Genomic DNA, 16,823 nt, shown 5'->3' on the forward strand with positions numbered 1-16,823 from the left:
AAACACTAATAAACAGTAACAAAGACATACACTGACACCAAGTAACGCAGACACACACTGACACCCCGTAACAAAGACATACACTGATACCAAGTCACAAAGACATACACTGATACCCAGTAACACAGACACCCAATGACACAAAGTAACAAAGACATACACTGACACCAAGTAACAAAGACATACACTTACACCAAGTAACAAAGACAGACAATTACACCAAGTAACAAAGACATACACTTACACCAAGTATTTTGGCATACACTGACACCAAGTAACAATGACATACACTGACACCCAGTAACTAAGACATACACTGACACCCAGTAACACAGACACACACGGACACCAAGTAACAAAGACACACACTTACACCAAGTAACACAGACACACACTGACACCCAGTAACAAATACATACACTGATACCCAGTAACACAGACACACACGGACACCAAGTAACAAAGACACACACTCACAACAAGTAACACAGACATACACTGACACCAAGTAACAAATACATACACTGATACCCAGTAACACAGACACACACTTACACCAAGTAACAAAGACATAGACTGACACCAAGTAACAAAGACATACACTGATACCCAGTAACAAAGACACACACTTACACCAAGTAACACAGACACACACTTACACCAAGTAACAAAGACATACACTGACACCAAGTAACACAGACATGCATTGACACCAAGTAACAAAGACATACAATTTTCCAAGTAACAAAGACACAAACTTACACCAAGTAACACAGATATACACTGACACCAAGTAACAAAGACATGCACTGACACCCAGTAACACAGACACACATGGACACCAAGTAACAAAGACACACACTTACACCAAGTAACACAGACACACACTGACACGCAGTAACACAGACACACACTTACACCAAGTAACACTGAAATACACTGACACCATGTAACACAGACATACACTGACACCAAGTAACAAAGACATACAATGATACCCAGGAACACAGACACACACTTACAACAAGTAACACAGACATACACTTACACCAATTAACAAAGAAATACACTTACACCAAGTAACACAGACATACTCTGACACCAAGTAACAAAGACATACAATTACACCAAGTAACAAAGACACACACTGACACCAAGTAACAAAGACAGACACTGATACCCAGAAACACAGACACACACTTACACCAAGTATTTTGACATACACTGACACCAAGTAAGAAAGACATGCACTGATACCAAGTCACGAAAACACATACTGACACCCAGTAACAAAGACATACACTGACACCAAGTAACAAAGACATGCAGTGATACCCAGGAACACAGACACACACTTACACCAAGTAACACAGACACACACTTACACCAAGTAACAAAGACATACACTTACACCAAGTAACACAGACATACACTGACACCAAGTAACAAAGACATACAATTACACCAACTAACAAAGACACACACTTACACCAAGTATCAAAGACAGACACTGATACCCAGAAACACAGACACACACTTACACCAATTAACAAAGACATACACTGACACCCAGTAACACAGACAAACACACACTGAAACCCAGTAACACAGAGAAACACTAATAAACAGTAACAAAGACATACACTGACACCAAGTAACGCAGACACACACTGACACCCAGTAACAAAGACATACACTGATACCAAGTCACAAAGACATACACTGATACCAAGACACAAAGACATACTCTGATACCCAGTAACACTGACACCCACTGACACCAAGTAACAAAGACATACATTGACACCAAGTAACAAAGACATACACTTACACCAAGTAACAAAGACAGACAATTACACCAAGTAACAAAGACATACACTTACACCAAGTATTTTGACATACACTGACACCAAGTAACAAAGACATACACTGACACCAAGTCACAAAGACACACACTGACATCCAGTAACACAGACACACACTTACACCAAGTAACAAAGACATAGACTGACACCAAGTAACAAAGACATACACTGATACCCAGGAACAAAGACACACACTTACACCAAGTAACACAGACACACACTTACACCAAGTAACAAAGACATACACTGACACCAAGTAACACAGATATGCATTGACACCAAGTAACAAAGACATACAATTTTCCAAGTAACAAAGACACACACTTACACCAAGTAACACAGATATACACTGACACCAAGTAACAAAGACATGCACTGACACCCAGTAACACAGACACACATGGACACCAAGTAACAAAGACACACACTTACACCAAGTAACACAGACACACACTGACACGCAGTAACACAGACACACACTTACACCAAGTAACACTGAAATACACTGACACCATGTAACACAGACATACACTGACACCAAGTAAGAAAGACATACAATGATACCCAGGAACACAGACGCACACTTACAACAAGTAACACAGACATACACTTACACCAATTAACAAAGAAATACACTTACACCAAGTAACACAGACATACCCTGACACCAAGTAACAAAGACATACAATTACACCAAGTAACAAAGACACACACTGACACCAAGTAACAAAGACAGACACTGATACCCAGAAACACAGACACACACTTACACCAATTAACAAAGACATACACTGACACCAAGTAACAAAGACATGCAATGATACCCAGGAACACAGACACACACTTACACCAAGTAACACAGACACACACTTACACCAAGTAACAAAGACATACACTTACACCAAGTAGCACAGACATACACTGACACCAAGTAACAAAGACATACAATTACACCAACTAACAAAGACACACACTTACACCAAGTAACAAAGACAGACACTGATACCCAGAAACACAGACACACACTTACACCAATTAACAAAGACATACACTGACAGCCAGTAACACAGACAAACACACACTGAAACCCAGTAACACAGAGAAACACTAATAAACAGTAACAAAGACATACACTGACACCAAGTAACGCAGACACACACTGACACCCAGTAACAAAGACATACACTGATACCAAGTCACAAAGACATACACTGATACCAAGACACAAAGACAGACAATTACACCAAGTAACAAAGACATAGACTTACACCAAGTATTTTGACATACACTGACACCAAGTAACAAAGACATACACTGACACCAAGTCACAAAGACACACACTGACACCTAGTAACAAAGACATACACTGACACCAAGTAACAAAGACATACACTGATACCTCGTAACACAGACACACAATTACACCAAGTAATAAAAACACACACTGACACCCAGTAACAAAGAAATACACTGACACCAAGTCACAAAGACATACACTGATACCCAGTTACACAGACATACACTGACACCAAGTCTCAAAGACACAAACTGACACCCAGTAACAAAGACATACACTGACACCAAGTCACAATGACATACACTGATACACAGACACACACTTACACCAAGAAACACAGACCTACACTGACACCAAGTAACAAAGACATACACTGAATACCCAGTATCACAGACACACACTTTCACCAAGTAACAAAGACCTACATGACACCAAATCACAAAGACACACACTGACACCCAGTAACAAAGACACACACTGACACCAAGTCACAAAGGCATACACTGATGCCCAGGAACACAGACACACACTGACACCCAGTAACAAAGACTTACACTGATACCAAGTCACAAAGACATACACTGATACCCAGTAACACAGACACACACTGACACCCAGTAACAAAGACATACACTGATACCAAGTCACAAAGACATACACAGATACCCAGTAACACTGACACACGCTGACACCCAGTAACAAAGACATACACTGATACCAAGTCACAAAGACATACACTGATACCCAGTAACACAGACACACACTGACACCAAGTAACAAAGACATGCACTGACACCAACTAACAAAGACATACACTTACACCAAGTAACACAGACATGCACTGACACCAAGTAACAAAGACATACACTTACACCAAGTAACAAAGACACACACTTACACCAAGTAACACAGACATACACTGACACCAATTAACAAAGACATACACTTACACCAAGCAACAAAGACAGACAATGACACCAAGTAACAAAGACATACACTTACACCAAGTATTTTGACATACACTTACACCAAGTAACAAAGACATACACTGACACCAAGTCACAAAGACACACACTGACACCCAGTAACAAAGACATACACTGACACCAAGTCACAAAGACATACACTGATACCCAGTAACACAGACACACACTTACACCAAGTAACACAGACATACACTGACACCAAGTAACAAAGACATACACTGATACCCAGTAACACAGACACACAATTACACCAAGTAACAAATATAGAAACTGATACCCAGTAACACAGACACACACTTACACCAAGTAACAAAGACATACACTGACACCCAGTAACAAAGACATACACTGACACCCAGTAACACAGACACACACGGACACCAAGTAACAAAGACAAACACTTACACCAAGTAACACAGACACACACTGACACCCAGTAACACAGACACACACGTACAACAAGTAACACAGACATAGACTGACACCAAGTAACACAGACATAGACTGACACCCAGGAACACAGACAAACACACACTGACACCCAGTAGCACAGAGAAACACTAATAAACAGTAACAAAGACATACCCTGACACCAAGTAACGCAGACACACACTGACACCCCGTAACAAAGACATACACTGATACCAAGTCACAAAGACATACACTGATACCCAGTAACACAGACACCCAATGACACAAAGTAACAAAGACATACACTGACACCAAGTAACAAAGACATACACTTACACCAAGTAACAAAGACAGACAATTACACCAAGTAACAAAGACATACACTTACACCAAGTATTTTGACATACACTGACACCAAGTAACAAAGACATACACTGACACCCAGTAACTAAGACATACACTGACACCCAGTAACACAGACACACACGGACACCAAGTAACAAAGACACACACTTACACCAAGTAACACAGACACACACTGACACCCAGTAACAAATACATACACTGATACCCAGTAACACAGACACACACGGACACCAAGTAACAAATACACACACTCACAACAAGTAACACAGACATACACTGACACCAAGTAACAAATACATACACTGATACCCAGTAACACAGACACACACTTACACCAAGTAACACAGACATAGACTGACACCAAGTAACAAAGACATACACTGATACCCAGGAACACAGACACACACTTACAGCAAGTAACACAGACACACACTTACACCAAGTAACAAAGACATACACTGACACCAAGTAACACAGACATGCATTGACACCAAGTAACAAAGACATACAATTTTCCAAGTAACAAAGACACACACTTACACCAAGTAACACAGACACACACTGACACGCAGTAACACAGACACACACTTACACCAAGTAACACTGAAATACACTGACACCATGTAACACAGACATACACTGACACCAAGTAACAAAGACATACAATGATACCCAGGAACACAGACACACACTTACAACAAGTAACACAGACACACACTTACACCAATTAACAAAGAAATACACTTACACCAAGTAACACAGACATACTCTGACACCAAGTAACAAAGACATACAATTACACCAAGTAACAAAGACACACACTTACACCAAGTAACAAAGACAGACACTGATACCCAGAAACACAGACACACACTTACACCAATTAACAAAGACATACACTGACACCAAGTAACAAAGACATGCAATGATAACCAGGAACACAGACACACACTTACACCAAGTAACACAGACACACACTTACACCAAGTAACAAAGACATACACTTTCACCAAGTAACACAGACATACACTGACACCAAGTAACAAAGACATACAATTACACCAAGTAACAAAGACACACACTTACACCAAGTAACAAAGACAGACACTGATACCCAGAAACACAGACACACACTTACACCAATTAACAAAGACATACACTGACACCCAGTAACACAGACAAACACACACTGAAACCCAGTAACACAGAGAAACACTAATAAACAGTAACAAAGACATACACTGGCACCAAGTAACGCAGACACACACTGACACCCAGTAACAAAGACATACACTGATACCAAGTCACAAAGACATACACTGATACCAAGTCACAAAGACATACTCTGATACCCAGTAACACTGACACCCACTGACACCAAGTAACAAAGACATACAGTGACACCAAGTAACAAAGACATACACTTACACCAAGTAACAAAGACAGACAATTACACCAAGTAACAAAGACATACACTGACACCACGTCACAAAGACACACACTGACACCCAGTAACAAAGACATACACTGACACCAAGTAACAAAGACATACACTGATACCTCGTAACACAGACACACACTTACACCAAGTAATAAAAACACACACTGACACCCAGTAACAAAGAAATACACTGACACCAAGTCACAAAGACATACACTGATACCCAGTTACACAGACATACACTGACACCAAGTCTCAAAGACACAAACTGACACCCAGTAACAAAGACATATACTGACACCAAGTCACAATGACATACACTGATACACAGACACACACTTACACCAAGTAACACAGACCTACACTGACACCAAGTAACAAAGACATACACTGAATACCCAGTATCACAGACACACACTTTCACCAAGTAACAAAGACCTACATGACACCAAATCACAAAGACACACACTGACACCCAGTAACAAAGACACACACTGACACCAAGTCACAAAGACATACACTGATACCCAGGAACACAGACACACACTGACACCCAGTAACAAAGACTTACACTGATACCAAGTCACAAAGACATACACTGATACCCAGTAACACAGACACACACTGACACCCAGTAACAAAGACATACACTGATACCAAGTCACAAAGACATACACAGATACCCAGTAACACTGACACACGCTGACACCAAGTAACAAAGACATACACTGATACCAAGTCACAAAGACATACACTGATACCCAGTAACACAGACACACACTGACACCAAGTAACAAAGACATGCACTGACACCAACTAACAAAGACATACACTTACACCAAGTAACAAAGATACACACTTACACCAGGTAACACAGACATACACTGTCACCAAGTAACAAAGACATACACTGACACCAAGTAACAAAGACAGGAAATTACACCAAGCATCAAAGACATACACTTACACCAAATATTTTGACATACACTGACACCAAGTAAGAAAGACATGCACTGATACCAAGTCACGAAAACACATACTGACACCCAGTAACAAAGACATACACTGACACCAAGTCACAAAGTCATGCACTGACACCCAGTAACACAGACACACATGGACACCAAGTAACAAAGACACACACTTACACCAAGTAACACAGACTCACACTGACACCCATTAACAAAGACACACACTTACACCAAGTAACACAGACATACACTGACACCAAGTAACAAAGACATACAATGATACCCAGAAACACAGACACACACTTACACCAAGTAACACAGACACACACTTACACCAAGTAACAAAGACATCCACTTACACCAAGTAACACAGACATACACTGACACCAAGTAACAAAGACATACAATGATACCCAGGAACACATCCACACACTTACACCAAGTAACAAAGACAGACACTGACACCCAGTAACACAAACAAACACACACTGACACCCAGTAACACAGGGAAACACTAATAAACAGTAACAAAGACATACACTGACACCAAGTAACGCAGACACACACTGACACCCAGTAACAAAGACATACACTGACACCAAGTTTCAAACACATACTCTTACACTAAGTTACAAAGACAGACAATTACACCAAGTAACAAAGACATACACTTACACCAAGTATTTTGACATACACTGACACCAAGTAACAAAGACATACACTGATACCCAGTAACACAGACACACACTGACACCCAGTAACAATGACATACACTGACACCAAGTCACAAAGACATACACTGATACCCAGTAACACAGACACACACTTACACCAAGTAACAAATACACACACTGACACCCAGTAACAAAGACATACACTGACACCAAGTCACAAAGACATACACTGATACCCAGTAACACAGACATACACTGACACCAAGTCACAAAGACACACACTGACAACCACTAACAAAGACATACACTGACACCAAGTCACAAAGACATACACTGATACACAGACACACACTTACAACAAGTAACACAGACATACACAGACACCAAGTAACAATGACATACACTGACACCCAGTAACAAAGACATGCACTGACACCAAGTCACATACATACACTGATACCCAGGAACACATCCACACACTGACACCAAGTAACAAAGACATACACTGACACCAAGTCACAAAGACATACACTGATACCCAGAAACACCGACACACACTGTCACCCAGTAACAAAGACATACACTGATACCAAGTCACAAAGACATACACTTATACCCAGTAACACAGACACACAGTGACACCCAGTAACAAAGACATACACTGATACCAAGTCACAAAGACATACACTGATACCCAGTAACACAGACACACACTGACACCAAGTAACAAAGACATGCACTGACACCAAGTAACAAAGACATACACTTACACCAAGTAACAAAGACAGACACTTACACCAATTAACACAGACATACATTGACACCAAGTAACAAAGACATACACTGACACCAAGTAACAAAGACAGACACTTACACCAAGTAACAAAGACAGACAATTACACCAAGTAACAAAGACATACACTTACACCAAGTATTTTGACGTACACTGACACCAAGTAACAAAGACATACACTGATTCCCAGTGACACAGACACACACTTACACCAAGTAACAAAGACATACACTGACAACAAGTCACGAAGCCACACACTGACACCCAGTAACACAGACACACACTTACACCAAGTAACACAGACATACACTGACACCAAGTCACAAAGACATACACTGATACCCAGTAACACAGACACACACTTACACCAAGTAACACAGACATACACTGACACCAAGTAACAAAGACATACACTGATACCCAGTAACACAGACACACACTTACACCAAGTAACAGACACTGGCACCCAGTAACACAGACACACACTTACACCAAGTAACAAAGACATACACTGACACCCAGTAACAAAGACATGCACTGACACCCAGTAACACAGACACACACGGATACCAAGTAACAAAGACACACACTTACACCAAGTAACACAGACACACACTGACACCCAGTAACACAGACACACACTTACACCAAGTAACACAGACATTCACTGACACCAAGTAACAAAGACATACACTGATACCCAGTAACACAGACACACACTTACACCAAGTAACACAGACATACACTGACACCAAGTAACAAAGACATCCACTGGTACCCAGGAACACAGACACACACTTACACCAAGTAACACAGACACACACTTACACCAAGTAACAAAGACATACACTGACACCAAGTAACGCGGACATACACTGACACCAAGTAAGAAAGACATACATTTACACCAATTAACAAAGACACACACTTACACCAATTAACACAGATATACACTGTAACCAAGTAACAAATACATGCACTGACACCCAGTAACACAGACACACATGGACACCAAGTAACAAAGACACACACTTACACCAAGTAACACAGACACACACTGACACCCAGTAACACAGACACACACTTACACCAAGTAACACAGACACACACTTACACCAATTAACACAGACATACAATGACACCAAGTAACAAAGACATACACTGATACCCAGGAACAAAGACACACACTTACACCAAGTAACACAGACACACACTTACACCAATAACAAAGACATACACTGACACCATGTAACACAGACATGCATTGACACCAAGTAACAAAGACATACAATTACACCAAGTAACAAAGATATACACTGACACCAAGTAACAAAGACATGCACTGACACCCAGTAACACAGACACACATGGACACCAAATAACAAAGACACACACTTACACCAAGTAACACAGACACACACTGACACGCCGTAACACAGACACACACTTACACCAAGTAACACAGAAATACACTGACACCAAGTAACAAAGACATACACTGATACCTAGGAACACAGACACACACTTACACCAAGTAATAAAAACACACACTGACACCCAGTGACAAAGAAATACACTGACACCAAGTCACAAAGACATACACTGATACCCAGTTACACAGACATACACTGACACCAAGTCTCAAAGACACAAACTGACACCCAGTAGCAAAGACATACACTGACACCAAGTCACAATGACATACACTGATACACAGACACACACTTACACCAAGAAACACAGACCTACACTGACACCAAGTAACAAAGACATACACTGAATACCCAGTATCACAGACACACACTTTCACCAAGTAACAAAGACCTACATGACACCAAATCACAAAGACACACACTGACACCCAGTAACAAAGACACACACTGACACCAAGTCACAAAGACATACACTGATACCCGGGAACACAGACACACACTGACACCCAGTAACAAAGACATACACTGATACCAAGTCACAAAGACATACACTGATACCCAGTAACACAGACACACACTGACACCCAGTAACAAAGACATACACTGATACCAAGTCACAAAGACATACACAGATAACCAGTAACACTGACACACGCTGACACCCAGTAACAAAGACATACACTGATACCAAGTCACAAAGACATACACTGATACCCAGTAACACAGACACACACTGACACCAAGTAACAAAGTCATGCACTGACACCAACTAACAAAGACATACACTTACACCAAGTAACAAAGACACACACTTACACCAGGTAACACAGACATACACTGACACCAAGTAACAAAGACATACACTGACACCAAGTAACAAAGACATACACATACACCAAGTAACAAATACAGAAAATTACACCAAGCAACAAAGACATGCACTTACACCAAGTATTTTGACATACACTGACACCAAGTAAGAAAGACATGCACTGATACCAAGTCACGAAAACACACACTGACACCAAGTCACAATGACATACACTGATACACAGACACACACTTACACCAAGTAACACAGACCTACACTGACACCCAGTAACAAAGACATACACTGAATACCCAGTATCACAGACACACACTTTCACCAAGTAACAAAGACCTACATGACACCAAATCACAAAGACACAAGTAACAAAGACATACACTGACACCAAGTAACAAAGACATACACATACACCAAGTAACTAAGACAGAAGATTACACCAAGCAAGAAAGACATACACTTACACCAAGTATTTTGACATACACTGACACCAAGTAAGAAAGACATGCACTGATACCAAGTCACGAAAACACACATTGACACCCAGTAACAAAGACAAACACTGACACCCAGTAACACAGACACACATGGACACCTAGTAACAAAGACACACACTTACACCAAGTAACACAGACTCACACTGACACCCATTAACTAAGACACACACTTACACCAAGTAACACAGACATACACTGACACCAAGTAACAAAGACATACAATGATAACCAGGAACACAGACACACACTGACACCAACTAACAAAGAAATACAATTACACCAAGTAACAAAGGCACACACTTACACCAAGTAGCAAAGACAGACACTGACACCCAGTAACACAAACAAACACACACTGACACCCAGTAACACAGAGAAACACTAATAAACAGTAACAAAGACATACACTGACACCAAGTAACGCAGACACACACTGACACCCAATAACAAAGACATACACTGACACCAAGTAACAAACACATACACCTACACTAAGTAACAAAGACAGACAATTACACCAAGTAACAAAGACATACACTTACACCAAGTATTTTGACAGATACTGACACCAAGTAACAAAGACATACACTGATACCCAGTAACACAGGCACTCACTGACACCCAGTAACAAAGACATACACTGACACCAAGTCACAAAGACATACACTGATACCCAGTAACACAGACACACACTTGCACCAAGTAACAAATACACACACTGACACCCGGTAACAAAGACATAGACTGACACCAAGTCACAAAGACATACACTGATACCCAGGAACACAGACATACACTGACACCAAGTCACAAAGACACACACTGACAACCACTAACAAAGACATACACTGACACCAAGTAACAAAGACATACACATACACCAAGTAACAAATACAGAAAATTACACCAAGCAACAAAGACATGCACTTACACCAAGTATTTTGACATACACTGACACCAAGTAAGAAAGACATGCACTGATACCAAGTCACGAAAACACACACTGACACCAAGTCACAATGACATACACTGATACACAGACACACACTTACACCAAGTAACACAGACCTACACTGACACCCAGTAACAAAGAAGATACACTGAATACCCAGTATCACAGACACACACTTTCACCAAGTAACAAAGACCTACATGACACCAAATCACAAAGACACAAGTAACAAAGACATACACTGACACCAAGTAACAAAGACATACACATACACCAAGTAACTAAGACAGTAAATTACACCAAGCAACAAAGACATACACTTACACCAAGTATTTTGACATACACTGACACCAAGTAAGAAAGACATGCACTGATACCAAGTCACGAAAACACACACTGACACCCAGTAACAAAGACAAACACTGACACCAAGTCACAAAGTCATGCACTGACACCCAGTAACACAGACACACATGGACACCAAGTAACAAAGACACACACTTACACCAAGTAACACAGACTCACACTGACACCCATTAACTAAGACACACACTTACACCAAGTAACACAGACATACACTGACACCAAGTAACAAAGACATACAATGATAACCAGGAACACAGACACACACTGACACCAAGTAGCAAAGACAGACACTGACACCCAGTAACACAAACAAACACACACTGACACCCAGTAACACAGAGAAACACTAATAAACAGTAACAAAGACATACACTGACACCAAGTAACGCAGACACACACTGACACCCAGTAACAAAGACATACACTGACACCAAGTAACAAACACATACACCTACACTAAGTAACAAAGACAGACAATTACACCAAGTAACAAAGACATACACTTACACCAAGTATTTTGACAGATACTGACACCAAGTAACAAAGACATACACTGATACCCAGTAACACAGACACACACTGACACCCAGTAACAAAGACATACACTGACACCAAGTCACAAAGACATACACTGATACCCAGTAACACAGACACACACTTACACCAAGTAACAAATACACACACTGACACCCAGTAACAAAGCCATACACTGACACCAAGTCACAAAGACATACACTGATACCCAGTAACACAGACATACACTGACACCAAGTCACAAAGACACACACTGACAACCACTAACAAAGACATACACTGACACCAAGTCACAAAGACATACACTGATACACAGACACGCACTTACACCAAGTAACACAGACATACACTGACACCAAGTAACAATGACATACACTGAATACCCAGTATCACAGACACACACTTACACCAAGTAACAAAGACATACACTGACACCAAGTCACAAAGACACACACTGACACCCAGTAACAAAGACATACACTGACACCAAGTCACATACATACACTGATACCCAGGAACACATCCACACACTGACACCCAGTAACAAAGACATACACTGATACCAAGTCACAAAGACATACACTGATACCCAGTAACACAGACACACACTGTCACCCAGTAACAAAGACATACACTGACACCAAGTAACAAAGACATACACTTACACCAAGTAACAAAGACAGACACTTACACCAAGTAACACAGACACATACTTACACCAAGTAACAAAGACATACACTGACACCAAGTAACAAAGACATACACTTACACCAAGTAACAAAGACAGACAATTACACCAAGTAACAAAGACATACACTTACACCAAGTATTTTGACGTACACTGACACCAAGTAACAAAGACATACACTGATTCACAGTGACACAGACACACACTTTCACCAAGTAACAAAGACATACACTGACACCAAGTCACGAAGCCACACACTGACACCCAGTAACAAAGACATACACTGACACCAAGTCACAAAGACATACACTGATACCCAGTAACACAGACACACACTTACACCAAGTAACACAGACATACACTGACACCAAGTAACAAAGACATACACTGATACCCAGTAACACAGACACACACTTACACCAAGTAACAGACACTGATACCCAGTAACACAGACACACACTTACACCAAGTAACAAAGACATACAGTGACACCCAGTAACAAAGACATGCACTGACACCCAGTAACACAGACACACAAGGATACCAAGTAACAAAGACACACACTTACACCAAGTAACACAGACACACACTGACACCCAGTAACACAGACACACACTTACACCAAGTAACACAGGCATTCACTGACACCAAGTAACAAAGACATACACTGATACCCATTAACACAGACACACACTTACACCAAGTAACAAAGACATGCACTGACACCAAGTAACAAAGACATCCACTGATACCCAGGAACACAGACACACACTTACACCAAGTAACACAGACACATACTTACACCAAGTAACAAAGACATACACTGACACCAAGTAACGCAGACATACACTGACACCAAGTAAGAAAGACATAAATTTACACCAAGTAACAAAGACACACACTTACACCAAGTAACACAGATATACACTGACACCAAGTAACAAATACATGCACTGACACCCAGTAACAGAGACACACATGGACACCAAGTAACAAAGACACACACTTACACCAAGTAACACAGACACACACTGACACCCAGTAACACAGACACACACTTACACCAAGTAACACAGACACACACTTACACCAATTAACACAGACATACAATGACAGCAAGTAACAAAGACATACACTGATACCCAGGAACAAAGACACACACTTACACCAAGTAACACAGACACACACTTACACCAAGTAACAAAGACATATACTGACACCAAGTAACACAGACATGCATTGACACCAAGTAACAAAGACATACAATTACACCAAGTAACAAAGATATACACTGACACCAAGTAACAAAGACATGCACTGACACCCAGTAACACAGACACACATGGACACCAAGTAACAAAGACACACACTTACACCAAGTAACACAGACACACACTGACACGCAGTAACACAGACAAACACTTACACCAAGTAACACAGAAATACACTGACACCAAGTAACAAAGACATACACTGATACCTAGTAACACAGACACACACTTACACCAAGTAACACAGACATACACTGACACCAAGTAACAAATACATACAATGATACCCAGGAACACAGACACACACTTACACCAAGTAACACAGACACACACTTACACCAAGTAACAAAGACATACACTTACACCAAGTAACACAGACATACACTGACACCAAGTAACAAAGACATACAATTACACCAAGTAACAAAGACACACACTTACACCAAGTAACACAGACACACACTGACACGCAGTAACACAGACACACACTTACACCAAGTAACACAGAAATACACTGACACCAAGTAACAAAGACATACACTGATACCTAGTAACACAGACACACACTTACACCAAGTAACACAGACATACACTGACACCAAGTAACAAAGACATACAATGATACCCAGGAACACAGACACACACTTACACCAAGTAACACAGACACAGACTTACACCAAGTAACAAAGACATACACTTACACCAAGTAACACAGACATACACTGACACCAAGTAACAAAGACATACAATTACACCAAGTAACAAAGACACACACTTACACCAAGTAACAAAGACAGACACTGATACCCAGAAACACAGACACACACACCAAATAACAAAGACATACACTGATACCAAGTCACAAAGACATACTCTGAAACCCAGTAACACAGACACCCACTGACACCAAATAACAAAGACATACAGTGACACCAAGTAACAAAGACATACACTGACACCCAGTAACAAAGACATACACTGACACCAAGTAACAAAGACAGACACTGATACCTAGTAACACAGACACACACTTACACCAAGTAATAAAAACACACACTGACACCCAGTAACAAAGAAATACACTGACACCAAGTCACAAAGACATACACTGATACCCAGTTACACAGACATACACTGACACCAAGTCTCAAAGACACAAACTGACACCCAGTAACAAAGACGTACACTGACACCAAGTCACAATGACATACACTGATACACAGACACACACTTACACCAAGTAACACAGACCTACACTGACACCAAGTAACAAAGACATACACTGAATACCCAGTATCACAGACACACACTTTCACCAAGTAACAAAGACCTACATGACACCAAATCACAACGACACACACTGACACCCAGTAACAAAGACACACACAGACACCAAGTCACAAAGACATACACTGATACCCGGGAACACAGACACACACTGACACCCAGTAA

The sequence above is a fragment of the Heterodontus francisci genome, unplaced genomic scaffold, assembly GCF_036365525.1.
Source record: "Heterodontus francisci isolate sHetFra1 unplaced genomic scaffold, sHetFra1.hap1 HAP1_SCAFFOLD_50, whole genome shotgun sequence".
Lineage (NCBI taxonomy): Eukaryota > Metazoa > Chordata > Chondrichthyes > Heterodontiformes > Heterodontidae > Heterodontus > Heterodontus francisci.